Here is a 26025-nt window from a genome sequence, read left to right on the forward strand (position 1 = left end):
ATGGAGTGTATCTGGGTATATTAATAGCAAAGGTTTTATGGAAAAATTTGAGTGTGGGCTTTTTCTTTAACATCCCATTTCCTGCTTTAATTGATAGAGTGTGAAGCTTTCACACAAATAATTTGGAAAAGATTATTTTGCATCTCTGACATTAAGTACATGGTACAGGCCAGGAACAACATATTGCAGAAGAATTTCTTGAAAAGGACTCCTGCAGTGATGCTTTTTTGAGATGTGACTAGTGACAAATGCTAAACTCAATGACATAATAAAGCCAAGTGGCTGTGGTAGAGGAGTATCTATTTGTGTCTATGCAACCTATGTTTTAATGTGACTTTGCAAGAAAGAGGAAGATATTATCAGAGGAAGATATTATCATTATGCTACAAAACTTGTGGGCTATGCTTCCAATTTTTCTCTGGCTTTCTATCAAATGTCCTCTTATTTAGTTTTAGTCTCATTGTCATGTGTTATGTTTTGGGAAATAAAATGTCAGGTTTGCACTGTAATCACTGGGTTAGAGTTGAAATACTTCAAATGTGCACTTTTCTTTCTGAGGCTCTGCTACAGCTTTGGCCCGTCATTCTCCTTTTCTGAATTTCTGAGGGGGGAATAAAAGGTTAAACAGAAATCATCCAGCAATGAAAGCTCTATTTAACATCTTATACCACAGCTCTGCAAATATTGAGTTCTGATACCAATTGCAAGCATAAACAGCTTGCCTTATAGCAGCTAGTATTTTTGATGTATAGAGTTCCTTGCAGCAGGGATAAAATGGGTTAGAAAATGTTGAGGAAGGGAAATATCACGATACCTCTATAGTGCATTGGCATTCATACTGTCTTTTTAATGTATGGGTTGTTTTAATAATTTGTATTCTGTCAGTATCAGCCAATATATTCCAGGCATTTTGTGACAGGAAGGGCCTCATATTAAAATTTGAAGATAAGGGAAAGGAATACAAGTTTAATTTCAAGATATGTACAAGAACCAGTTTCTCCACCAGTTAACCCCAGCACTCCAGAAATGTAGTATAAAGCTGAAGGGAACCAGTGGCAGTTCTCGCTGCAGCAAGTGCTTTCTGCAAGAACACTGATGGGTCTGCAGCAAAATACAATACTTACTCCACGTGGTCTCTCCTAGCTTCAGAGCCTGTTTTCTGGTGGCTAATTAAAAAACGAAACAAAACCAAAAACCAACCAAACAAAAACCCAGAGCTCAAACTTTACTGTACTTGGTCTTAATTATTGTTCTCTTTTTCATTTTTTTCCCCAAAGCTAAAGAAATCTGCTTAAATTAAGCAGTCTGTGCCAAGTGAAATCATTCAATTATTGGTGCTTTTTGGTCTTTCCTTTGAGTAAACAGAGCCTTCCTGACGGCAGGGCAGTTCCTCAGGAATTCCTTTATGGTGAATTAGGCAGGGCAGTGATGAATAACTGGGGGCAAAGGACACTCTGAGCAGCGAACCAAATTGATTACCTAAGTCCTCTGCTAACTTTTTGAGGGCAATTTTGGATGGGCCCAGTATCCTCTGAGGCATAGGTGGAGCCTAATCTCACCCCAGGAGCCTGCTCTTGTTAATGTTGTCTACCGTGTAATCTGTCATGCCTGCACACAGCTCTAGAGGCCTAAAACTGTAATGGATTAAGGGTTTGTAAGAAAGATCAGAAACTGGAGTCTTTACACATTCTCATGGACTCTGGGTGGTGGCAAGAGGACATGACTCTGGTGCTCCAAGCAGGCCCATGTTACCAGTCATCTGCCTTTTCACCCTCTGCTCCCCAGCTAGGGTGCCCCTGCCAGGCAGCTAGCTCTGTGGCTGGCTCACCATGGTGGCCTTCCCGCTCAGCACGTCCGTGGCAGCTCCAGCAGATGTGGGTTTTGCCATGTGGCTGTCACCTATCCAGGAGCTGCAGAGGACCAGCCTGTCAATGTCCCTGCTCGCTCCCATGCCCCAGCGCAGAGCATGGACCTACTGGGGGAACACAGCAACATGGTTTCACCATCCTGCCATGATTTGAGGAGAGGTTAAAGCATCTGACAAGAAGCCTAGAAAGACTCTTAACAAATATTCTCTGTCTATAGCAAACCTGTGATCTGCCATATCTTGTTACAGGAGAGAACAAAGCATCATGGCATGGACTGTCTTTAAGTGCACTTGATTTGGTGGGTATGTGATGTGCTCCCTACCATGTTGAGAGACTTGTCATTCCCAGTAGTCCTTTCTTTTATTTTTTTCTTTAATTCTGGCTACTGACACTGTCACTGTAACAGCAGAGCTTCAAGCCAGTCTGTAGGAGTGGGGAGCATGATACACTCTATTGTATCCTGTACAAAACTAACATGCTGTCTGATCCCTATCTTGAAAGGTTAAGTTGAATCAAAGGTTGTTTATTACACTTTTTTTTTCCCACTGTCCTTTCATCTCCTTTGGATGATCCTCTCAAGATTTATTGAAAATATGACCCATTGTTTCCCATCTCCTTAGGTTTGAAGAGGCCCTGAATTTAATATTAAGTGCTGCTCCCTGCTGAACATGTTTGGGATGTGACTGAAGACAGTGAGGAAATGGGATGTTGAACTTGGGGTGAGAGCAGGAGGGAGCAATGAATTCAGCTGTTCGTGTTTGCACTGCCAGCTTGCTGCACTGATAAGAAACTACTTCATCACTGTTTGGTATTTTTGGAGTTACGCTGATGATGAAATATGCTGCTTCTCATGGAAACTATACTGACTTACTGTAAAACAAGCTTTGAAGTGGGTTTAGGAGCATCCCTGCTATCACTTTCCAAAAAGCATGCACTTGGTTCCTGAGCTACTATAGCAGAGCAGCACTGTAGGTGGTAGTGCTTGGGCTTGGGGAGCTTTCCAGGCAGTGCTGTAGCAGCCCTTAGGCACTGTTCCTTACCTTTGAAAAAAGAAAATTCAAAGGGTGCCAAGCCTTGAGGGTGATTTGAGCTAGTGGTTTTAATCAAATCTACACCCCAGGTGCCTATATAGAACAGACATTCAGTGCCTGATGAATGCTGATCTCTGTTTCCGTTTTGGATTTTTTTTTCAATTTTAAAAAAAATTTATTTTTGTTTGTGTGTGGGGTTTTTGTTTGTTGCTTTTATTGGTTTTGTTTTTTGTTTTGTTTTTAAAATTTTAAATGGAGTGTTCCAGGAGGAGATAGGAGCAGCATCAGGTGGAAGAGCCACAGGGCAGCAGTTAAAGTTTCTCTTTTCCTAAATTCACTGGTGGCAGATTGTCGCGCACAGCTTAGATTTACTCTTCATTTCCAGCTTCTTGCAAGCAATTGCTACTTCCAGTGGCAAGTGTCAAGATATCAGCAAATCCCTGAAAGAGTAATTTTTTTTTCGTAGAGAAAAAAGGAAGGAAAAGCATTACGAAAAGCTATATTTCATTATCTTAGATATACAGAACGGAAGTGAGTTCTGACACTGGCCTCTCTCAGCTTCTTGAATTAAGTTCTCATGCTCTGTGAAAAAGTTTTCTGCGGCAATATGCTTTCATCCAATAATTATTTAATTGGCTGCATCTTCATCAGAAATAAAGAACTGCCCTGCTATAGATGGCACATGCTTATCTTGGGATTTGTGCTTTTTCTTCATTCAAATTGAGCGGAAATGGTAGATGATGTGCAAAGCGATGGGAAAACGGGGAAAGCTGAATGGGAAATGAAGTTCATAGACTATCCAGATTTTTTTTTTTTTTCTTGTCATGACCTTACGCAGAAAGTCAGTCTTATGTAGATTCACAGGTTGCGTGGTACAGAGGTCACACATGGAAGAGTTTGTCGCATGCTAAGTTTTGTGTTTGGTTTCTTTGCTTTTTAGTGCTATTTGTTGGAGAATCTTATAGGAGCATGGGAAGCCTGGCTGGGTTCTGGCCAAAGAATTGCAGCTGGTTTCCTAATTGCAAAAAGGGAGAATGATATACAGGCCTGTGGGGATCTGTCAGACACAGATTTATTGGGCAGGATGGAGAAGGACTTAAAGCTATCGCCTCCTCTCAGTCACCCCCTCCCCATACAGTGCACGTGCACTGAGGTTCACGATACTTTCGCAGCCATGCGAAAGTCATCATCTGGAGCACCCTTATCATCTCCCTTCTCCCTGGCTCCTGCCCAGTTTGCATCTCCTCCTCCATAATGTGGGAAATAATGTGCAAAATAATTTTATCCATTTCAAAATAAGGGATTCTGCAGTTTAGGACGGCTTTGCCATCTCCTGTGCCTCCTCAGACGTCAGTAAAAAAAACACATCAAGATTGTCCCTGGTAAAAATAAGAACCCATGTGTGCTGACTGCTGCAGCACCAGATAGTTGGAATAGTTAAAAAGAATAAAAAAAAAAAGTTTGTCAAAAGTGAAATTTGTTGTTTTATGCTGATTTCTGCAAAACTTGGGTCCCCGAAGATGTTCTTGGGACAGTGCCTGAGGAGGAGGAGGGAGAAGGACCAGTTCATATTAGGAGTCTGTGTTTTTCTTCAATGACTTGCATGTAACTTCCCTTATGATTTTTGATTATGGGAAAAAGAAAGGGGTGGGAGCTTATAAGGAAAATGGGCAAAAACATGCTTGTCATTCAGTTGTGCAGTTGCAGGCTTTAGCTAATGCCCCTTGGACTTCTCACTGCCTTTGCCCCCTGCACAGCCCAACCCTCTTGTGGGGACTGCAGGTGGAGGTGCACAGTGAGGGCATGATTTTGTACCATTTACCTAATACCATGGCTGCTCTGGGAACACAGTTTGTCCCAAGATAATCTGAAGAAAATTCATAGCTGGTAGTGAAATCCTGGCTCTGCAGTAAGCAACCTCATGCTAATTTTGGTCTAACTGGGATTTCACCTTTAGGAATGTGGAAGAGAATTCATCAAAAAGAAATATTTTTGTAAAGAGAGTAAGTATTGGGGAAGCCTTAAGAACTAGTTCAGGATACAGGACTTCAGTAGGATAAAGACATGTTAAAAGTTAAACTTGTGCTTAAAATGCTTCTCTGAGGTTTTTCACAAATGGAAACTCTGAGTGTTCCAGTTGTGTACTCTGGCTGCAGGATTCTGGAGTGTATGCGCCACCCTAACATAATGTTTTTCAAAGCCAGGGGAACTATTGCATATTATGTCATTCTTCATTTCATGACACTCTTGATGCAAACCAGGACAGGAAGCTGGCTGGGATCACGATATGTCAATTTTTTTTTCCTTTTTTTTTTTTTTCTCATCTCTTCTCCTTGCTCTCCAGAAGGAAAAAAAAAAAAAAAAAAAAGGACAGACTTAGAAATCTAAGTGGATAAATGCTTCCCTTTTGAGAGAAACTGTGAAGTGTGCACAGTTTCTTTAGTTTTTTGTACAATGTAAGACTTGATAACAAAAAAATAAATATTAGAAAATTAAAAGTAGCATTAACATTGTTTTATAGCCACTGTTTCCTTTTTGACCTTGCTGCTTGACTGTGATTACAAGAGAAGCTGATCAAGAGATCTTAAGAGTTGCAGCTTCCTGGGATTGTCTGTCATAGGGATGAAAAGCAAAAGAATAGTTTTCCATCCTGAAGTATGTGCCAGTATATTTCAAAGTGTCCTTAAAAGACTTTTCTTTGGACATAATTGAGTGGATTCAAGGGCCCAAGAGGCCAGACCAACAAACACATATCAATCCTTAAGCTATTTTTTTTTTTTTAAATGAAAGTCAGCAGTTGCTCTCGGTAACATTTCCTGTGTAAAATCCTGGCATGCCTTTTGGTGTTGGTTTGCTATCCGAATTGTTTACATTAGGAAGTGGAGTGACCTAAAGAATTAAGCATTTCTATTAGGAAGCATTGCTCCTTCATCATGAATATATAAAGTGCCCCCTTTGGCAAGCAGCTGGAATCAAGCAGTGGGAGGCAGTAGGATTGATCTTTTTCTTTTCCTTAACGTCCAAGTCCTCTTTTCAACTATCACTTTACTGAGACAGCACTGCCTTGATTTATCTCAGGGCCAGGACAGAAGCGCTTCCCTCAATGACCTTGAATTTCTGCAGCCCCCTCCATCTGCTGGTTTGGTGTTTCGGGCTAGATGTGCTTGTCTGCACAGCAGAGCCTGCAGAGCCTGGCTGCTGACTGGCTCTATTTGCAATTTTTCCTACTCAAATGCATTGCACCAAAGGCTATACATGGATGAAGGGTAGCTCTTCTGTTCAGCAATTTCGGTTAATTTTTTTTACTTGGAATAACAATATTTTCATTTCCTTAGACTCCAATGGGATCACTGTCATGTGAATGCTGGTGTCGCTGTGAGCGAAATTGGTGCCTAGGGTATCAAGACGGAGCCCTTTAATGTTCTTTGCTGCTGAGATCTCTCTTCTGTAGTTGGGTAGTTAGCTGCATACTGATAATTTGTTTTTGTCTAGAAAGTGACTCATGATAAGTTAAATTTCAAGTAGCAGCGCCATGAATCCAACACTTCCCTGTATGTATGGGTGTAAAGATACTTTACCCTTCCCTTGAGAGGTTGTGTGTGACCCGTCTTCCTCTTTTCAAAACTGGGTTTATTCTGTTCTGGAAAAATGACAGCTATATGTGTCAGTCTTCAGGTGGATATAAGATGCCTCAAAGTTAAGTGCTATTGCATCTACCTGCCGTTGTAGGGGAACAGCCATGGAAAAGGAGGGTTTTGGGGTTGGTTCCTCATGCAGAGCCTGTGCAAAGAGGCCCCTGACCAAGTGCAGCGATTTTATGAGCATGAAGCAGTAAATGGCATTTTGTCTGATTCTTATTATGCTGTTGCATTACCTTCATGTGTGGCCTGGGGAGGGAAGTGGGAAGGGAGGGCAGAGCAAACCAACCCTCAGTTATCTTCCTGGTGGTAAACCAGAGTTTTAGGGTAGGAGAAAACCAGATCAGTGTCTGGCATGTCTGACTGCAGGCTTTTGCCGTGTGTGGAAACCGGACTTACCAGCACGGGAGGGTTTGTAGTGTCTCGTGCTGCCATACTAAGGATTAACTATGTGTTAATAGTAAATGTGTTAAATCTATTTTGTACTGGGTTCTAATTCTCTTCCCAGAGCTGGGTGGGTTCTACTCAGCTGTTTACGTTGAAAAATTTTGGTTTGCAGCTGAGAAGCTGTCATCATACTTATTTTTTTATGTATCAGTAAGTAACATTATACTGAATCATCCTTATTTAAACATTTGTATGATTGTACCTAGTTTTAGCAAATTCTTAATTAGACACTTTCATGTGTACATTTACATATGACATTTTCATAGCTTGTTAATCTGTTAGTTGTGTGAATTTCTATTTTTTGGAAATTTGAGTTAAATTTAAAATGGATAAAATGGATAAACAATGTATTTATTTTAGTTTGCTGACCAGAACATCTTAAATGTGATAGCTACAAGAAGAGAATGAAGAAAGTTTATAAAAATATGCAGCTGTTTAACTGAACTAAACCCAGTAAGTTCCAAAGACCCATGGAAGTGCAGCTCTGCTGCCCTCCTTCCCAGCACCTTCCACACCAGCCAGGCTTCCAGCTCCTTATGAAAAGAGCAAATGATGCTGAGTATGGGGACAACTAAATGATGCCTGGAACCTATGTGATGTTGGCCCAAGATGAATTTATTGGGGAAGAAAAGGAGCAAGTAGGACAGTGATGAGTATTTGAGGACAGAGTTGAGGAAAAAGGTTAAAATTTGCCAGGTGAAATAGGTTTTTTTGAAGTAAATTAAAAGGAGGCACACTAAGATATGTGGTCTGAACACCAGTGTGTGTTTTTTGTTGTTTGTTTGTTTGGTTTTTTTTTTAATGTAATGTTGGCAAAATCAATTGTCTTTACTGCTCTTAGACTCACCCCCCACCCACCCCCCACACTCTACAGATGTTTGGTGAAAACTTTATGAACACTTGAGCAGTCTGTGAACTTAGTCTGTGTTTTGACAACAGTTTTGTGGACAGATTAATGACCTGTGTTACTGTAGGTGTGGGTTTCCTCTTCTGTCTCCTGTTGGTGTAACTAAAATATCCATAGATGTGGCTTTTGCAAAAAAAATCTAAAACCAACAGCAAACACAAAACCAACCAAACAAACAAGAGCAACCAAACAAAAAACAATCCCCAAACCCCAGGCACAGCTTCAGATAAGAAAGCAAAATGGAGAAATTCCCTTCCAAAAGCTGAAGAAGGAAGATATCTATGTTACATACCTTATAGAGTAATGACTATGACTCTTAAGAACTACTTATCTTGAATTCTTAAAGCAGGGAAAAGCAGAGTAGATGCCACCTATTGAATCATCAGAGGAAGGAGAAGTGTGCTAGTTATTTTAACTCTTGGTTAGGCAAATAGGATTAGCTATGGTGGATTAAAATGATCAGGTCTGAATTTTAATATAAGTAGAAGCCCAGACCATATGTCTTTGGGGAACCCCATCTGGTTTCAGGCAATTTTAGTGGGAAAATGAGACAATTTTGATACTTTGTCATCTGTTGTGGGGTTTTTTGGGACCGGGGGGAATTGCCGCAGTTTCTATTTGTTCAGTTCATGAAGTTCCTACTGGAATAATATTCTGTACATGAAATGCTTTGGTTTTGTTTTCCCATTTGTCAGCTTTATACAATGTCTTCTCAAAGGACAGAAACAGCTTGAAAACTAAAGAGGGGAAAAAAAAACAACACACACACACACACACAAAAAAAAAAAAAAAAACAAACAACAAAAAAAGCAAAATGACACCTCAGAGTTCACGATTTCTCTGAGGTGACCATTTTTTAGAAGGAAATAGATCTTCCTCCACTGTTCCCTGACTGACTTACATAAGTCCCATAAATCTTCCACGTAGTCTTGAAATGCAGGTCTCTTGGTTCCCTTGCTTCCCTGAGTGCTCACAGGTTCAGTCTTCAGCTGATGATACAGAGGAAGCAGAGAAATGGATGAAACTAGATGAAATAGATGAATTAATCAGAGTGAAACATCCTGGTTATCCTTCAGCATTTCTTTCTTTGCTTCAGAATAATTACACTGACTTTGTTGGAGTTATTTCTGATGTAAAAGTGTGGTCAGGCATCATTATGGTGGTCTTCGTCTGTCATGTAAGTGGGGTTGTAGGTGTTACCAACCAAATTGCTTTAAAATACCACAAAAGTGTATTTTTTTTTCTTTTTTAAAGACAAAACAACATACACTTAAAATAAATATCTCACACATGACCTCCTTGTTTAGAGTCAGCCAAATGTGAATCGTGAGTTCATTTGCTTAGTTTTGCTGAGGAGTTAATCTTTTTTCTACCTTAGTCCCCAGTTCTGCTGTCAACCTGGAGCCTGCAGCCTGTGGGATAAAGTTACTGTTTCATCTGTCACCTCGTTTGAATCCTAAATGGCTGCATCACCTCGTAGAGTACAAAGTAACAATAGGAAACAGAAAAAAATAATACTGAGCAAGACTTGTGTTACAAGGGAAAGTGAAAGGAGCTGTTGCTTTTAGTCCCCAGGGAGGAGAGAGGAAAAAGCAGCACAATGGCTGAGCAGCCCAAGCCAAGCACAGGAAGAAAGTTGCTGTTTATGGGCTTCCTAGGAGTACACGCATAAAGCTCAGTGTACCATGAGAAATGCAATAATACAGAAAGGAAGAAGAAATTGATAGTTCTAAATATAAATTCGTGCATAGCAGAAGAGCCACACAACACTTTTCTGCACAGAAATTGTATTTCCTAGTTAGTAAATGCTACTTTTGGTGTCACCATGAATTCTGTTTCCTAGGTTATCAACACAATATGATTTTCTTAGTCCATGTTGTACACTTGCCAGAAATGCCATCCTCTGAGTCTGTGCTCTGAACTCTGGTATTTATTTAACCCAGCTTCCAGTGTTTTGAAGAGAGTCATCTCCCTTCCCAATCATACTCCAGACAAGCTTGGTTATAACTGTTTCTTATTTTCTCAGCCAGTAAGTATAAATGAGAGAAGGCAAGACCAAATCTGCTGTTTCCACTCCATTCTTGAACAAAAAGTGATTTAAACAAGTAACATCTTTCAAGAACCTTCTATCTTTTGCATTCATTTATACTGGCGTAAAGCAGGAGGAAAGTGGTATGTACTGTAATGGGTCTAATTTGATGCCCAGCTTACACTTGCACAGTAAGGTCTGGCCTTCTATAGAGACTGCTTTAAAGGGAGCTGGATGTTCTTCACAGGAATGAAGCTTGAATTGTAGTCCTGTCTTTAGAAAATGCACATGCATCTATTTGTGTTTATTCATAAGTTCTTGTATTTAAAAATGAGTCAAGGAGAGAAAGGTGTTTTGCCCGTTATTGCCAAATAATGTGCTGCATGCAAATAGGGCAACTGTTTTCTTCCACCATCTGTAATGATCAGGTATCCACCACAGAAACCTGTAGAAAGCAGGCATGGAAAAGACACCAAATATTGTTGAGCCGGTGAATTACATTTGCTAGCATGAGTTCGTAACAATGCTGGGGCTTCTCTCCACACCAAGGCAGAGGGGCTTTTTTCTTGCGAGGAGCTTGGCAGCAGAGCTGTTGGCCAGAAAGCTCTAGTCAGGCTCCTGCCAAGGGGCTGGCCCATGTCTCCGTTTTCCCGTCAGCCTATGGCTTGCAAACTGTGATAGGCATTTGGCTTAAGGGCTTCTCAGCTCCTGCTGCCAGAAAGTGTTAAGATGTGTTTCTGTTCTTGCTCTTGTCTAAACAACGCAGAAAGTCTGGCAGCTGTAGGTGTGGCTCTTTGACAAATTTCTGGTCCTCTTCCTTCTCTTGCATATTTTTCTGTCAGTACTTCTGAATCCTACCTCTGCTGCAGTAATACTTTCTTAAGCAATAGTACCGAGAAAAACCCTCCAAAATACACCAAAGAAGCAGTCCTTCTGCTCTTCTGTCCCTAAACACTAGTAAGGCCATAGCTGGAGTGCTGTGTCTAGTTCTGGATTCCCCAGTACGGAAGAGAGATAAATGTACTGGGCAGAGTCTGATGAAGGCTCACAAGGATGATGAAAGGACTAGAGCACCTCTCCTGTGACAAAAGACTGAGAGAGCTGGGACTGTTTAGCCTGAAGGAGGCTCAGGAGGATCTCATCAATGTGTACAAATACCTGAAGGGACAGTGCAGATGGGATAGAGCCAGGCTCTTCTCAGTGATATTCCATGGCAGGACCAGAGGCAATGGACACAAACTGAAACACAGAAGGTTCCCTCTGAACATCAGGAAACTTTTTTACTGTGAGAGTGACAGAGTGCTGGCACAGGTTGCCAAACAAAAGCTTGTAGTGTCTCCATCCTTGAAGACACTCAAACCCCATCTGGATGTGGTCCTGGGCACCTCACTCTAGGTGGCTCTGTGTTGGAGCAGATCACCTCCAGAGGTCCCTTCCAACCTCAACTATTCTGTGATTCTGAAACCTGGCATGACCCTTGAATAGTTGACCATTCTCATATACTAGTAATGGAATTGCTTATAGTTTAAATTATCTATTTCTTTGTACCTTGATGAAATAACAAAGAACAAACTCAAAAATGTTTGCAATCTCTGCAAGGGTCACTGCTGAGTTTTCACTTTGGTTTGTGTTGTAGCTTGGTTGCTGTAACAGCTGCAAACGATGTAACTGAGGCTAATCTGGTTTATTAAAAGCAATGTGCTGCTCTGTCGGTGTAGTTTCACTCAGTTCTTCAGATGCTGGTGGGCCTAACAGCTGTCCCAACTAGGGAGGACTTACTGCCTGTCAGGGACATTGAGCATTGACAATTTATCTTAACTTTCAAATACAGACCACTGCATTGAAAATGAGGTTCTCTGCCTGTGTTTCTGTGTGTGTATGTATTCATTTATCAGTTTCATGGTTATCAGCATTAGTAGTTTGTTGTTGAAAAATAAGTTACCAAAACATGTTTCAGATTTTTACATGGACATAATTTTTTCCAAAATTTCACATTTCAAGAAAAGTATTTTATTGAACATGTGATTTTTGGAACATTTCAAGCACTTTTAATTACTAGAAGTAGCAATTTGTCCAAATTAAAATATTAGATTGGAACCACTTTGAAAGCATAGAGCTGAAATGCAAACTAGACTGTGGATTTGATTTATTCCAGACACAATTAAGTGAAACTTTGAGATCCAGACATTCCTAGTTTTTGAATATTGTTCAAATTCTAGGTCCAGACTTGAATCTTGCACTGGAAGGTTGGCCAATTTATATATCACTGGGGGATGTTTAACAAAGTTTGATTAGACCTGGAAGGTAATGACTGCCTAATATTTCTGTTGAATAGAGAGAGGAGTTAAGGATTTCCTGGGGATAGCCCTGGGGTCATCTTGCATTTCACAAATATGGCCTGCAAAAAGAGGTTGCAGACTGTCTTATACATTGCAAAACTAATGTCAGTGTTGATAAACTCATTATGTAGCATGTGTTAAGTGAGCAGAATGTTCCTTTTCTGTATTTAGTACAGTTAAAGAAGGTCATAGTTTGCTTTATGTGAAGTTAACCTTTTCTTGATTTTATTTATTTCACTTTATTATATCAAATTTGTGGAAAAATGGAGATGTAATAATCTGAATTTAAGCCAAGGCAAGGGATATGTTTTGATGTGTTTGTTCAGTGTACCTTGCCAGCCCAGCATAAAATCAAGAACACAATACACTAAATCTAGTTAGACATATTTTTAAGGACCATACTGAAATGAAAAGCAGATCTATGTGACTTCATCCTCTGTGTACTTCCACTGCTTTTGGTCTGATCCAAAGCCCACAGAAGTCAGTGGGAGCCATTCTATTATCTGTGGTTGGCTTGGGTTGGGCTTTTAGTAATGCCCACTGTGTCAGCAATAATACTTCAGGAAGCTGAAAGGCAGCTTGATAAGGTGAGAGAGCAGGCAGGACTCAGAAATCATGGATTCAGAATAGCCTGTTCACATGGGCTTGAGCATTGTTTAGAAAGAGTAAAGCACTTTGGAAAAACAGGTCTGCTTCTACAAATTGCTTAGGGATACTCAAGTCAAAGAGCATCCAAACATTGCTTTTTGGGTTGCCTTTACTGCAATACAGTTAACGTTTTATTATATATGGAAAAATGGTATAGAATTCCCCTCTGGGCCCCATGGAAAAAGTGAACCATCAGAAACGTTAATTATAATCCACTTCTCCGATGCCAGGAAAGAGGAAAGAGTCCTTGAGGCTGCCATACCCTAACAAGATATCCTGTTGAGCTCAAGAACATTTTTTTTCTTCACTGATCTTAGCTTTCTACCTCAGGCAAGGAGAAAGGAACTCAAATTAGTTGAGAGAAAATAGGAAACAGAAAATGTCCATGCTCTGCTTATTAATTCACATTAAACTCTGGGATCTGTGTGGGGAAAGGCTTGTGTCTTTCTTGCAGTCTTCGTGGTTACTGGGAAGAGCCCCATTACACTGTCCCTAGGAGATGAATGGAAGCAGCGTGACTGTGTCTGGCCGGCTCAGCTCCGGGGGGAGCGCAGCACATGGGAGGGGGTGCAAGTGGGGCTGGGCTGGGGACCAGGATGTGCAGAATTTCACGACAAACCAGACATTATGAACTTTTGCAGATTGGGGTAGTAAGGATTACATCCTTAAATGGCTTAGCTTTGAAGGCAGTAAGTATGGGCAGCGAGGACCTCAGAAACTCCTGGTTCTTGATTTCCTTTTGTCCCTGATCTGGGAAATAAAGCCCATCTCAGCTGCCCTCCCCACGGCTCAGACTGGAAGTGGGGAAGGATGCCCTGTGCACAGCATGGAGAGGAGGAAATCCCTGGCCACATGACTTTGTGCAGATGGTCTTAGCCTTCTCACATAATCCTACATTTTTGTTTCTTGGGAGGGACTCCACCTCTCCCTTGCCTGAGTGTAAGCATGTGTAGGAGGCTCAGTGGGGGGAATCTTGATGATTTAATTATTCCTTATGTGTTGTTTGCCTGTGCATGGGACAATTGAGCCCGTTATAATCAATCTTGCATGCTCTCAAACAGGGAAATGCTACGTATGATCTAAGCTGCATGCTAAAATGTGGTTATTGGAAATTAATTTTATGGCTGAATAGGCTGGTATCATGTTGTCTCTTTGCTTTTTTGGGATTTTAGTTATTGATTCACAATGTCATGCTGGCAAAATATTTAATGTCTTTCTATTTAGCTAGCTGACTTAATCTTCTGCTTCTGGAAATGTTTATATGCAGATGACAAAATATAGATTTTCAATGTAAACCAGTGTCTTTTTGTTCATGTTAATTGAAAAGCTTAACTCTGTAGCCTCTTTTTAAAGAAGAGGAAAGGAATTTCTCCAACTCCTATAATATGCATTGAGGTAGTTTATTTTTGCTATTGCTTATCCACATTGAGGTTGCTTATGAAGAGAAGTAATAATATTAATTTTTAAGTTTTCTCTTTCTATCTGTCCTTCCATCAAACTGGCAATTCTCTATATCTGTTGTGTTCCATATGGTAATCTACTAAATATTTACATGTCTTCCTTTATAGCCTTTGAATGCATTTGTAAATCTCTTTCTTCTCACACATGGTCTGTGTTTTGGTAATAGGGGTCTATTGCAGGCATTCGTAATTACTACACTAACATTCCTTACAAAGTTTGTGTGAGGAATTCTGTTCAGGTGTTACAATTTTGAAGGGATTAAAAATTTTAGAGGCCTCCTAGTGCTGTGAGGAAAATAAGACAGTCCTGTTGATTGTAAGTCTGTTGTGTTTTGTCCTGTGTTCAGGAAAGCTGGGATTACATGAGAGAGTTACTGCTGCAGCGTGTTTGATTACTGTTAAGATAAGTGACAAAGGAATAATCCATCATAAGTAAAGCTGCTGTTATTCTGCTTCCTTACTAGTACTGTTCCACTTCATATTTATAGATACTAGATGTGGGAATATCTTTGAATGATCTAGCTCTTTAAGTATGAGTGTCATTTGTTTGTAACCTCTCATGCTTCTACATCAATTTGTTTATACCTGTCATCTATCATATGGCAGATGAGAAGAAAAATAAATAAACAGCTATTTTGCCTTTCTATCCCCATAACTTCCCATATGTTGAGATGCTTACTGTTGTTCACTTAGTGTTCAGGCTTGAAACAGCGTGTTTCCAATTTCTCTTTAATATAATTTACTTGTTTACTTCATTTGGTAGATGCAGTGCTTATCAGCAACATATGTCCTCTTTGTTTAAAATGAGGTTTTTAAAAACTGTTGAGACGCTATACTATGGTGTGTATCCTTGCGGAAGTCAGCGCCCTCCGTCTTTCATTGTACGACGGGGATAATAAAAGCCTCTTGCCTACTTAGCTCATGTGATTAAAACGGGACACATTGTGATGTTCTCCTCAATTAGCATGATCAGTTCCCGGGGAGCAAGGGAACCCCGGCTGCAGTGGTTTGCGTTTTCCCCTGTAATGAGTAGAAAGAGTCTTTTGAGAACTGCTAAATAATTCAGACCATTAGGAACCTGTCAACTTAAACAATACCCTCTCTGACCAGAAAAATGGTTGTGAACAGTTGGACACCATGGCAGATGTTGAGCTTGTTCTCGTTGTTCACTCTGCTCCAGGCAAATAGCTTTGCAGCCGCTTGTGAGATCTATGTGTTGCTCTGTTCAGGCAGTGTGTATGGGTATGATCAACACATGTTAGCCAGAATTCTTCTAGCTTTTATACCCCAGTATTTCTTTTAGTTAATTTAATGGTACTGTAATAAGCTCCTAATATTGCCATTTACCACTTTTAGTAGGTTTGCCAGCTAGCTATAATGAGAAATCACAATAAAGACTTTTAAAAGAAGCAGCAAACAAACAACCCCCCTCCCCCTGAATTTGACATTTTTAATATTCCTTATGTTGTGTTAATTCCTTATTTTGTGTTTTGAAGTGCTTCTCTACTAACAGAAGGATTAGAAGTATTGTCAAGCAGAATTAGCTGTATACTCATATAACCCTAGGATCTGAAACTTCAGGGGAAACATTAATGTCTTGAAGCTTCCTATAAAATAATGTGCATATGCAGGAGTACTTTAGTTAAAATTTATTATGCAACAAAATCTATTTTGTATGCCTTTAGGTGCATGCTATTGAAGCAAACACCGCTTTGACATAATTTTATTAGAAACTTTGCCATACTTATCCTTCTCTTACATTTATTTATGTCTGCAGATTTTTCTAACTTAATTGATGACAGAATGATCAGTATTACAATGAAAATTATTAAATCTATTTGGTTAGAAATCAGCCCCTTAAACCTTCCCTGCCCTCCAGCAACTGCCTTGAATGGGTGATAGCAAATAGTCAATCTTGCACAAGCAATTAGCTGGTCTGTTGGATCAGTTAATGGAACAAGCTATGGTAGTAATGCAATGTGAAATAACATCTGTGCTTTATAAATATTTATGTTGTAAGATCTCCTAGTATATTCTTGTGACAAATGACTCCACCTTCAAATATTTTTACACGTTCAATAGATGTGCTTTTTTTTAACAGGATGTGTGAAAGCATCAGTTCTCATTTTTTAACCTAATGCATTAAAAAAAATCTTTCCACTCCTTTTTTTTTTCTTTCTTTTTTTTTTTTTTTTGGTGAGATTTGTCCAAGTTTTAGCGTTTTGTTCCTGCAAAGTAACAGTCCTAAATTGAGAGCATTTTTACACCTATATGTTGTAGTAAAGTAAAATTTAATTATAGCTCGGAAGATACAGTTACCTAGTTAACAGAAATTTGTTACTGCTAGTTATGTATTGAAGAGGGTGAAGAAGGGTACTTGTCAAAAAGGATGCATCAGTTCTGCTGCAGTGATATAGAGGGTGTTTCAAAGAGATGGACCCAATTTGAAATCACTGTATCTTTGAAATTGAGTCAATCTTTTGGAAACACCCTGTGGAAAGTTCCTATCTTTTCCTGGGGTATCAGTATTTCTCTCTCACTTTATTTTTCAAAGATGAAGCTTTTACCATTAGTTCTGAAGAAAAAATAAAATTAAGAAGTGTGAGCCTCTGAGGCCATGGAGGGTGACCCTGTCTGTAGCAGTAGCTATCAGTGGTAGTGAAGGCCACCTTGGTCTCAGAGGCTGACTCTTGTGAGGGCCTTCTTGGTCTCAGATGTGGCAATGGCAACCTTGGCAAAACAACACCCCATTTTTATTGCTGAGCATGACATTATATGGTGTAGGATATCCATTTGGTCTGTTTGAGTCAGATATCCCAGCTGTCTCTCCTCCCCTTGCCTCTTGCCCACCTCAGGCTGCTTGCTGATAGAACAGGGTGAGAACTGGAGAAAGCCTTGATGCTGTGCCAGCACTGTTCAGCAATAGTGCAAACACTGGTGTGTTATCAACACTGTTTAGGTCACAAATCCAAAACACAGAACCATAGGGGCTGCTATGAAGAAAAGTAACTCTATCCCAGCCAGACCCAGTGTAGGGTTACTGATTGGTCATTGCAGGCCAGGCTTCTCATATCCAGTGCACTTAGTCATCTAAATTGAGGAGATGGGTTTGCTGCATAGTTCACCTCTTTTTCTCTCCTAATTGATTTCCCATTTTTCAGTAATGCCTCTGCCACATGCCCTGCTATCACATGATCTTGCTGTGTCTTTCTTCATTTAATTATACTGAAATTAATAAGACGGTAACCAGAGGCACTTTGACTCCCGAACTATTCCATATAACTCACTTGAAAATAGGAAATAACCACAAATAGCAAGACCCTGTCTACAGCAGTGCTAGAGAACCGTGCAACATAAAAATAAAGGAAAAATTTCATCTTGTTTTAAACATCAGGTATGGCTTATTGCATGCCTTAAATGTCAGGGGGTTCTCCCTGTTTTGGATGCTGGAAAAACCCATTTGAGAGGAGCACAATGTGCATGTGGTGAGGGCCTGGGCAGGAGTCTCTCTGCTGAGCTTGGAAGGGCACGCTGGCCTCACAGGAAGGTGGGGATGGGGAGCATCCCTTTGATCTCCTGTATTACAGCATTTCACAGGGACAACAGGAGCCTCTGACAGGAAGGTAGTAGCCACTTACGGTATTGTTAAGTCTCTGTGATAACTAAGGGTATAAAATTGTACTAATCTATGGCATTTTTCATTGCTTAACATCTATTCTGACCTATAGCCAGAGCTGTTAAGGCTTGTGTTGGTGCTGTCATTTGGGAAGTGAAATGTCCTGCTGGGGTCTGTGAGCTCTGTCGAGAAGGAACGTGCTAACACATGGGCTCCTGTTCACTGTTCTTCCATACTCCTCTGAATCAGAACTAAATAAAAATTACCTCAATTATATTTGTCCTTTTCCATTTGACAAACATTTGGAGCTAAGACCAGGAAGCCAAGTGTGTGAGCACTGGTTTGCAGAAAGGTGAGAAGTTCTCAGAAACTGAATTGATGTCTTCTGGAGAATTTAATGTGGTTTATTGTTTTCCCTTAATCACCGGCTGAATGGGTGATCACTGGATTTCTTGTGCATTTCCCCTTCAAGGCCAAATATGCTAAGGATGGACCTTGAGTACAGTTTAATGAAACTATTTCTCTAGTAGATGTTGCGTGATTCAGATGTTTTAGTCATGAAATCAACAAAGCTTTGAAACTCATATCTGGTTATTAATTTCATTGACAATAACATGTAATTATTTTTCAGCACTATAGTTACACTTAGCCTAGCACAACTTCCCAGCTTTCTTGAGAACTCCATTGGAGGTTTCTGATTTGAGAAACATGATTTTCTGCTTCAGACTTCTTTAATTCTTACACATTTTGGAAAACATGGGAACATGTTTTGGATTTCATGGCAGGTGTTTGTACACATCTGCCAGTCTCTGGATAAGCCATGATTGGCAAGACACTGAAATTTCTCCATGTGTGGCTATCCAGTGCCCATCTGTGGAGTATTGGCCAAGGGACCTTATGGACCAGGGATTTTCAAACAGCTCAGCTGTATTACTGTCAGGTCAGCCAGGCAAGAGAGGCAAAAGTTGAGAACTGGCCTCTCAGAAACAGACTGGACTGTGTCTAGGAAAAGATATTTTATAGGGTGGCATATGTTTATAAAAATGGGCTGACTTTAGGGAAGGAGGTGTGTTGTCATCTTAGCATGAATTCTGGGGACATGTGCATTTTTCTGTGTTTTCTTAGTGGATTTCCATTGCTTAGAAAACAAAACAGTGGTGACAATGGGGTGTTGTAGCACTTGAAAAGTAAAATATAAATGTTTTTGTAGTGTAAAAGTAGCATAAAGCATAGGTTAAAATAGATCTCTTTAATTTTGATAATTCATTTATCTCCATCTATAAAAATAAGTTATTGGCTTTAAATCATTCTATAGAACACATGTTTAACATACAGCTTTCATAACATCTTTGTTATCTAGAGTGTTTATATAGCCTACCTGTGATCCAAGGCACAACTTTTATTTTTAATTCCATTATGGACTTCTCTGCACTAACTATGGTTTGTTTTTACTGCAAAACAGAGATGTTAAGGGCTGTTAAGCTAGCAGAGATATGCATTAACACAAGCTACAGAGCTCCTCTTACTGTATTGAGATACTCTTTAATTTCCTATGTGACCTAGTAGTTCTCTAGAAAATGCAGATAATGGCACCTTTCTTCTAGCAATGCTGTGATGATACATTTGTGGAAGATTGTGAGGCACATATTACTTCACATAGTAATAAAAGATTAATCTGTTGTGTTCAGCATGGAGCTTGCCTATATCTTGTGGGTCTCCAGAGAGTATTTCCTTATCTGATTGTCCAAAGTTGATAACGACAAGGCAGTGGGTCAGAAAAAGGGGATGAGGTGGATGTGTGGAGACTTAGTTTTTGGGAGTGTAATAAAGAGGGACACTAATGCTGTAACCCACAAGTTAGGCTTTACCAAAGCCCTGTCACCCTGCCCTGCCTGCTCCCCAAAAAGCTTCTCAAGGAGCAAGGCAGGAGGAGGCCCAGTGGTCAGGGGAAAGCTCTTGCAGCAGACGTGAGATGGAGGATGTTAAAGCTCCGTGTAAGTCAAATAGAAGTCAGAAAAGTATGCCTTCAACATGTAATGTCAGTGTGCTAAAAGTAATCAGTTCAGTATGTTAGAGGTGGAAACAAGAGTAAAAAAACTTGGGGAGTATCAACTGGAGTCTTGAGAGCAAACTTAATGAGTGTTGGTTGGCTTGTCACAGCAAATGGGAATGCATTGGTGAAACTGGCTGAAAAAAAGTGGGAGATATAGAAAATACACAGGTAGATTAGAAATAATGTAGTAAATAACTGAATGACCCCTAGGACTGGAATGATAAAATGCAGTGAACTTGAAGAAGCAGAAAGTACAGGATTGCGTGCTTTGCACTAATAGCAAGAATGCCTGTTGACATTTGGGAGTCACCTTCTCAAAATGAAAAAAGAAGGGAATAGGCAGCTTTATTATCTGTTGCTGGAAGATTGTGGGGCACTAATGTGATTCAGCTGAGTCCTAGATTATGTTAGCCCAGGTACATCTTGTTGAGTTAGGGAAGAATTGCAGTTATTGTGCAGGGTTCTGGAGAGGCATCTCTGAGAATAGTATTTATACTTCCTAACATTCACCTTTAAGAAAGATGAATTTGACAAAATAGGCTATGATGAAAGGCTTCTGGGATGGTTGGAGGCTAACCATATCTAATGAATCATTTGAACATGGTTTATTAATCAACTAAGAGGTAGACTCATGAAGGAAATGCAGTACTCTATGTGAGAAGGGGGATGGGACTGGAGGCCAGCTATTGCTCCTGAGAGATCTGGTGCTTTGACTCATGAGCTGTCATTGCTTCCACGTTAGTCCCAGGTCTTGGATCTAGCCTGTTAGTGGAATAGTTGGACCACAGCAATGCTAGGTGAAGAGAATATAACTGTACTGGGAACAGTGAAAAGAAAATAGTCTGCTTTTCACAGTGAGCAAAGTCGTTACCAGAACAAGCAGGTGTGAAGCCTCCAGACATATATTCAGGTGTAGAATTAGGAGAACGAGCATAAGTCATGTACTACTCTGTTAAGTTTAACAAAAACTAACCTGTGGAACTCGCTTATGGAAACCTTAATTGAGGCCAGTGGAATTCGAAGAAGGATTTGACCTTTGTCATGATGAGAAGAGTGTATTCGGTGCTAATATTGTCAACCTGTGAAGTCTGAGCAGACATCCAAGTCGTCATTTTCTAATGAAGAAGTTAACTGTAACTGTGCTTTGGAGATGAAACTGAATTTTGTTTTAAATCACTCCAAAGCTGCTGGGTTATGGAGCATCCCTTGTAATGAGACAGGATGGTGGACACAGTGAAACAGAGGTCCACTTTTAGCTGGCAATTCCCATGTTATAATGCAAATAGTTATTTTGTTTTTGTGGACATACATATTGATTTGGGGCTTTTGTGGTTTACTAATGATTTCTATTATAGTGTTCATGTGTTTAATTTCAATTGAATACATCATCTGCAGTGTAACTTGGCTATATTTTAATGCTTGGCACCTGAATATGACCCTGCAGTTTTATTACAGTATTTGAATAAATGCCTTGTTTTTCATCTGAGTTTATTCACAACTGTTGCTGCAATCAGTGAAGTGTTGAGCCTTTCTGATAATAAAGCAATTGTTCATGCATCTAACTACAGATTTAACAGTCTGTCTCTGTATATCGAAACTTGGAGACAACATTTGCATCTTAAGAGACCCATTTTATCAGTTACTAAAAAACAACTATTTCTCCACAGGACGCTATAAAAAGTATGACAAAATAAAGCAGCAAGGAAGAGAGCACCAGAACTGGTGGTTGTATACGTGATGCCATTGTGCATGATCATTAAACGTGGCTGAAGGATGCTCTTAAGAGTGTGTTTTCATGACTACAACGTTCCTGCTGTGGTTTGGGGAGTTATGTTTTTTGCCAGGGCGACTCATATAAGGATGTTAGGAATACCCACTCCCTCCTAGCAAGTTTGTTTGCTATTTTTTTTTTTTAACTCAAAAATCAGAAAAAAAAAAAAGAAAAAGAAAAAAGGAGACCCTGGTGCTACTTTCAGGCAAGCAAACTACTCTCTACTCAGCAGCTCTCTGAGCAGCTTTCCTGTGGAAGCAGCCTGACAACGGAGGAATGCGGGGTCAGACAAGAGCCCAGTCATGGCGTATTCCCTGGCGGCTGCCCGGCATAGTGGCAGGCCAGCCCGCGTAATCGTTTCAGGCGGCCCGTGGAAAACCACCCTCTGGTTAAGTCTGCATCATGCTGTTCCACCAATGGAAAAAATTGAACGGGAGGAGGGTGTGTAGCCTGCAGACAAAAATACATCCAGCCTCGCGCAGGATCTGTTTTTAGTTCCTAACGGCTGAGTGTTCTGAAGTGTTAGGCAGAGTTTCCTGGCGTGCCCAGGGCAGGGAGACTCCCTGTGTCTGCGTGTCCGTGTCCCTGCAGCAGAGCTGGGGTGTCCGGGAGGCTGAAGCCAATGCCCTGGGGAAGGTAAGTGGGAGCGGGAAGAGGGGCCTGAGCCAGGGAGGGAGATGCTGGGAGAGAGCGGCCAGTCCTCTGTTCGCTGGCTGCCAGTCAGACCTGGAGAACTGAAATAGAAGTAGAGAAAGACTTGGGAAGCCTTTGAAAGCAGAGGGCAGAGCAGGCAGCTGCAGTGCCAGGGCTCGCAGCCCCCACGCTGCCTCTGCTATCGCTGGCTGCATCCAAGATGAATGGGTTTCCTCCAGAAAACAGTTCTTGGTGGTCATCTATCAAACTCAATTGCCTGAATTGCTAAATAAACCACCACTAGGATCATTTTACAGCTCTGCCACAATGGTGCTGTGTTTGTTTTTTTTTTTTTTAAGGTGAAGTATGAGAAAGTATGTTTAAGAGTGCTACAGGTTCTGCAAGAGTAAAGTGACTCTCATAATGCAGTATGATTAATAATCCCTCTGCATTTTTCTTTTTTTTATTATTCTTTCTATTCTCACTGATACTTAGAGTGACTTGCAACAAGTAGACAGGGTACCCAAGCAAGGGTTACATGTTTGTGAAGTGTTAGAGGGAAAAGTTTCAGTCAGCACTGCTACTACTGCTGAACTGGGATGGCATGGAAAACCAGAGCTTCTGCATCTGGCAGAGGTAGGTACCACACAGGTTTTGATCTTTCTACATAGAGCTTTAACGCTACGTAGATTTTAAGTACATAACTGTACACAAATTGTGAAAATGCTACGTTTTGTGGCAGAGAAAAAATGAAAAAGAGGGAAATGCCCAAGAAATGGAGAACTGCCTTTCCCTGCTCCCCCCCCCCTTTTTTTTTTTTTTTTAAGAGAGGGATGATTAATTGTTTGTGCAATGCAACCAAAGTTTCCTACTTCATTTATGCTTGTTGCTGATGTGGTCACGGAGTTAATTTTGTACAATGGTGACTTCATTCTGAAAATCATGCATTTCTTTTCCTTTAGGCTGGATGATTTGATAACATTATACAGTGTATAGCAAATAAGTAGTTAGAGGAAAGGGATGGAATTTTGTCTTTATCTGGTCACTTCAACAGGGAAGGGGTATCCACGTACCATGGAAGAGAGGACTCTCTGAATAGGGCACTCTGTAGCTGTGAAGCTAAAAGCAAGTGTTTTAGTGGGGAAATGTAGTCCTCAGTGTACTTTTTTTATTCTTCTAATGTATGAGTAACATGCTGGTTCTACATGGGTACAAGAAGGGAGGCCCTAAGCTGTATTACTGCTTTAGGGCTGTTGGCATGCAAGAATCAAGATCTGCTTTTAATTTTCCAAGGGACTGTGTCTCAAATTTACTTTTGGTGTCTAACTCCCAGATCTTCTATCCTTTCAGGAAGTCCCACGGCTGAAGGTGGGAAAGCATTTACTTTGGAATCGACACCCTCAGGTGTTTATGAATGTGTAAACTGAGAAGTAGAAAAGACTACGCTAAATGTAGTGTGGTTTCCACCTCCTGCTTGTGGAGCGGGCTGTGTAAGAGGTGGCAGGCAGGGAGTAATGCAGCCATCCCAGGCCATGTCCCTCAGCCTGAAGCATGCTGTCCTACCAGTTGCTACTGGAAGGTTTTCTCTGGTGTCAAGGGTTAAGAGTTGGTCCAATAGACTTAGAAGGTGTTACATCAAAAAGGGTCTTTGGGGGCAGAATGGGTTAACGTTCCTGTCTGGGATTGCTCATCCTTGCTGTGGTTTGCTTTCTCCTTTTGGTAGGGTCTACGGGGCTGCTCAGGGTATGGTGGCGTAAACTGGGGGTCCTAGTCCAAAAATAACCTTTCTCCTGCTCTCTCCAAAGCTGATATTTTGGCAACTACAGTTTTCGGTGGGTATGTGTGAGAGAATATCCCTGTAGCTGCATGTTGACTATGGTTGTATTTGATAGCATGAGCTGGTTACTACTGAAACAGACAAAAGAGGAGAAGGGCAGATGTTCCTGGTGGGGATTCAAGAATCTCAGTTTGGCCAGAAAGCCCCAGTCTCACCTCCTGTTGTTGTCACTAGTAAGAAGGGCTGAAGCAGAGACCTCTTCAGGAGTTTGTCTAAGCTCAGGCAGGAAGTCTGCAAACCTGAGCTCAGTCTCCGAAGTGTTGTTACTCCACAGCCCAGGGCAAGCAGTGAGACCAGAGCTCAGGCTACCCTGTTTGGAGCATCTCCACTTCTTTCAGGTACACCATCCTCCCTGCTTGAGGCTCCAGGTCTTGAAATCCCTTGAAAACACTGTGTTAATCTGTGTCTAGACCTGCCAGTATGCTTACAACCAGAGTAGGTGGAGAATAAAAGACCTTTCAGATCACTGAGTTAATTTCCCCTTCACGGGCAGGAAATAAACCCTTTGACATATCAACTCTCTAACTACTGCAGCTACTGCATTAAGCCAAGATGTGAGTTGGCATTCCTGTTTTTTTTTAACAAACTTAATGGCTTTTATTTAAATGGATGTGCACTTTAGCCATTGTGTATAAGTTCAATAACATTTATGAATGGTGAAATTTGTTTTTCCTGCCAAAGAAAAATAAGTCCCTAGAGATTTAGATTGTATCAGCACCAGTGTAATATGATAAGGATCTTCAGGCTTGACTCAACCTTCCATATTAAACCAACTTGAAAGCTATAAAGCATAATTTAATTAAGCTGCCAATGTCTTGGACCCAGAAGTATTGGTTGAATAAAAGAAGGAATCATGTCCCAGGTATGGGATGTATAATTCTGATGCGAGATGCCTGTGGTGCAATGTAGACCTCTTGGGCTTAATGTTACTTTAGGAAAAGGAACCAGAAAAAGAAATTGCACCCTTCTTGGTTAAATTGTGAAATTAGAAGTCCATATGCAATGTAGATATGATTCACAGCATGCAACAATGTGTCTGATGTCATAATGACTATTTATATTTAATGAGAAAAACTATTGATTTTAATCTGTGAGCTACCAAACAGTTTCTAATAGAGGAGGCTGTAACTCTAAAGAGATTAATGAGTGATTGAGGAATTCTGGCTTCAAATTGGATTTTTAAGGCAAAATAGTTCTATTTTTTAAAAAAGGAGGACATACTTGTGGTGTTTTGGTTATTCATTCTTTGAATAGAGTGGTATATAATACAAAATATCCTGCCAAGAATACCATGGTATAATTATTATGGTATATTTTTGTAATAGGAATGTGATTGAGATTGCAGGAATAAGAAATCTGCTTCTGATTTGTGGAAGCATGTGGCCAAAGTGTGTCATTCTAAAAAATACAGTAAATTGTTTCCAGTAAGAAACTCTACATTTAATCCAGCTACCATGTTGTGCTAACCTGCCTCCCTCATGAATTTATTTCACATATTCATCTATATACAGCCATATGGGAAGGGGAGGGCAGGTTCACATTCTAGCATTCTGCATTACTTTCATATTAAAAACCAAAGTAGATTAAAAGTTAATTAAAACTTCAAACCTGTAAGAATTTACTGAGCCTGTTGATTCTTTACGTAATTTATGAACATGTTAGTATCAGAAAGATATTTATATACAATTTCTAAGACCTTATAAGCCATTTAAAATGGATCATGTTTTAACCATTAGTTGAAAGAGAAT

General features: G+C 40.4%; 1 protein-coding gene across 6 annotated transcripts in view; it reads left to right on the plus strand.

Moving 5' to 3' along the window:
- Positions 1-26025, plus strand: part of TIAM2 (TIAM Rac1 associated GEF 2) — a 170717-nt gene that overhangs the window by 50270 nt on the left and 94422 nt on the right. The window contains exon 1 of one of the 6 annotated variants that reach the window (XM_082049733.1): positions 20039-22443. The exons of the other annotated variants lie outside the window; for them this stretch is intronic. The gene's annotated coding sequence lies outside the window, so the exon portion shown is untranslated. Of the gene's footprint in view, positions 1-20038; positions 22444-26025 lie in introns of those variants that run through there. 6 annotated transcript variants of the gene reach the window in all.

The sequence above is a fragment of the Streptopelia decaocto genome (genome assembly GCF_964273445.1).
Source record: "Streptopelia decaocto genome assembly, chromosome: 3".
NCBI classification, from domain to species: Eukaryota; Metazoa; Chordata; class Aves; order Columbiformes; family Columbidae; genus Streptopelia; species Streptopelia decaocto.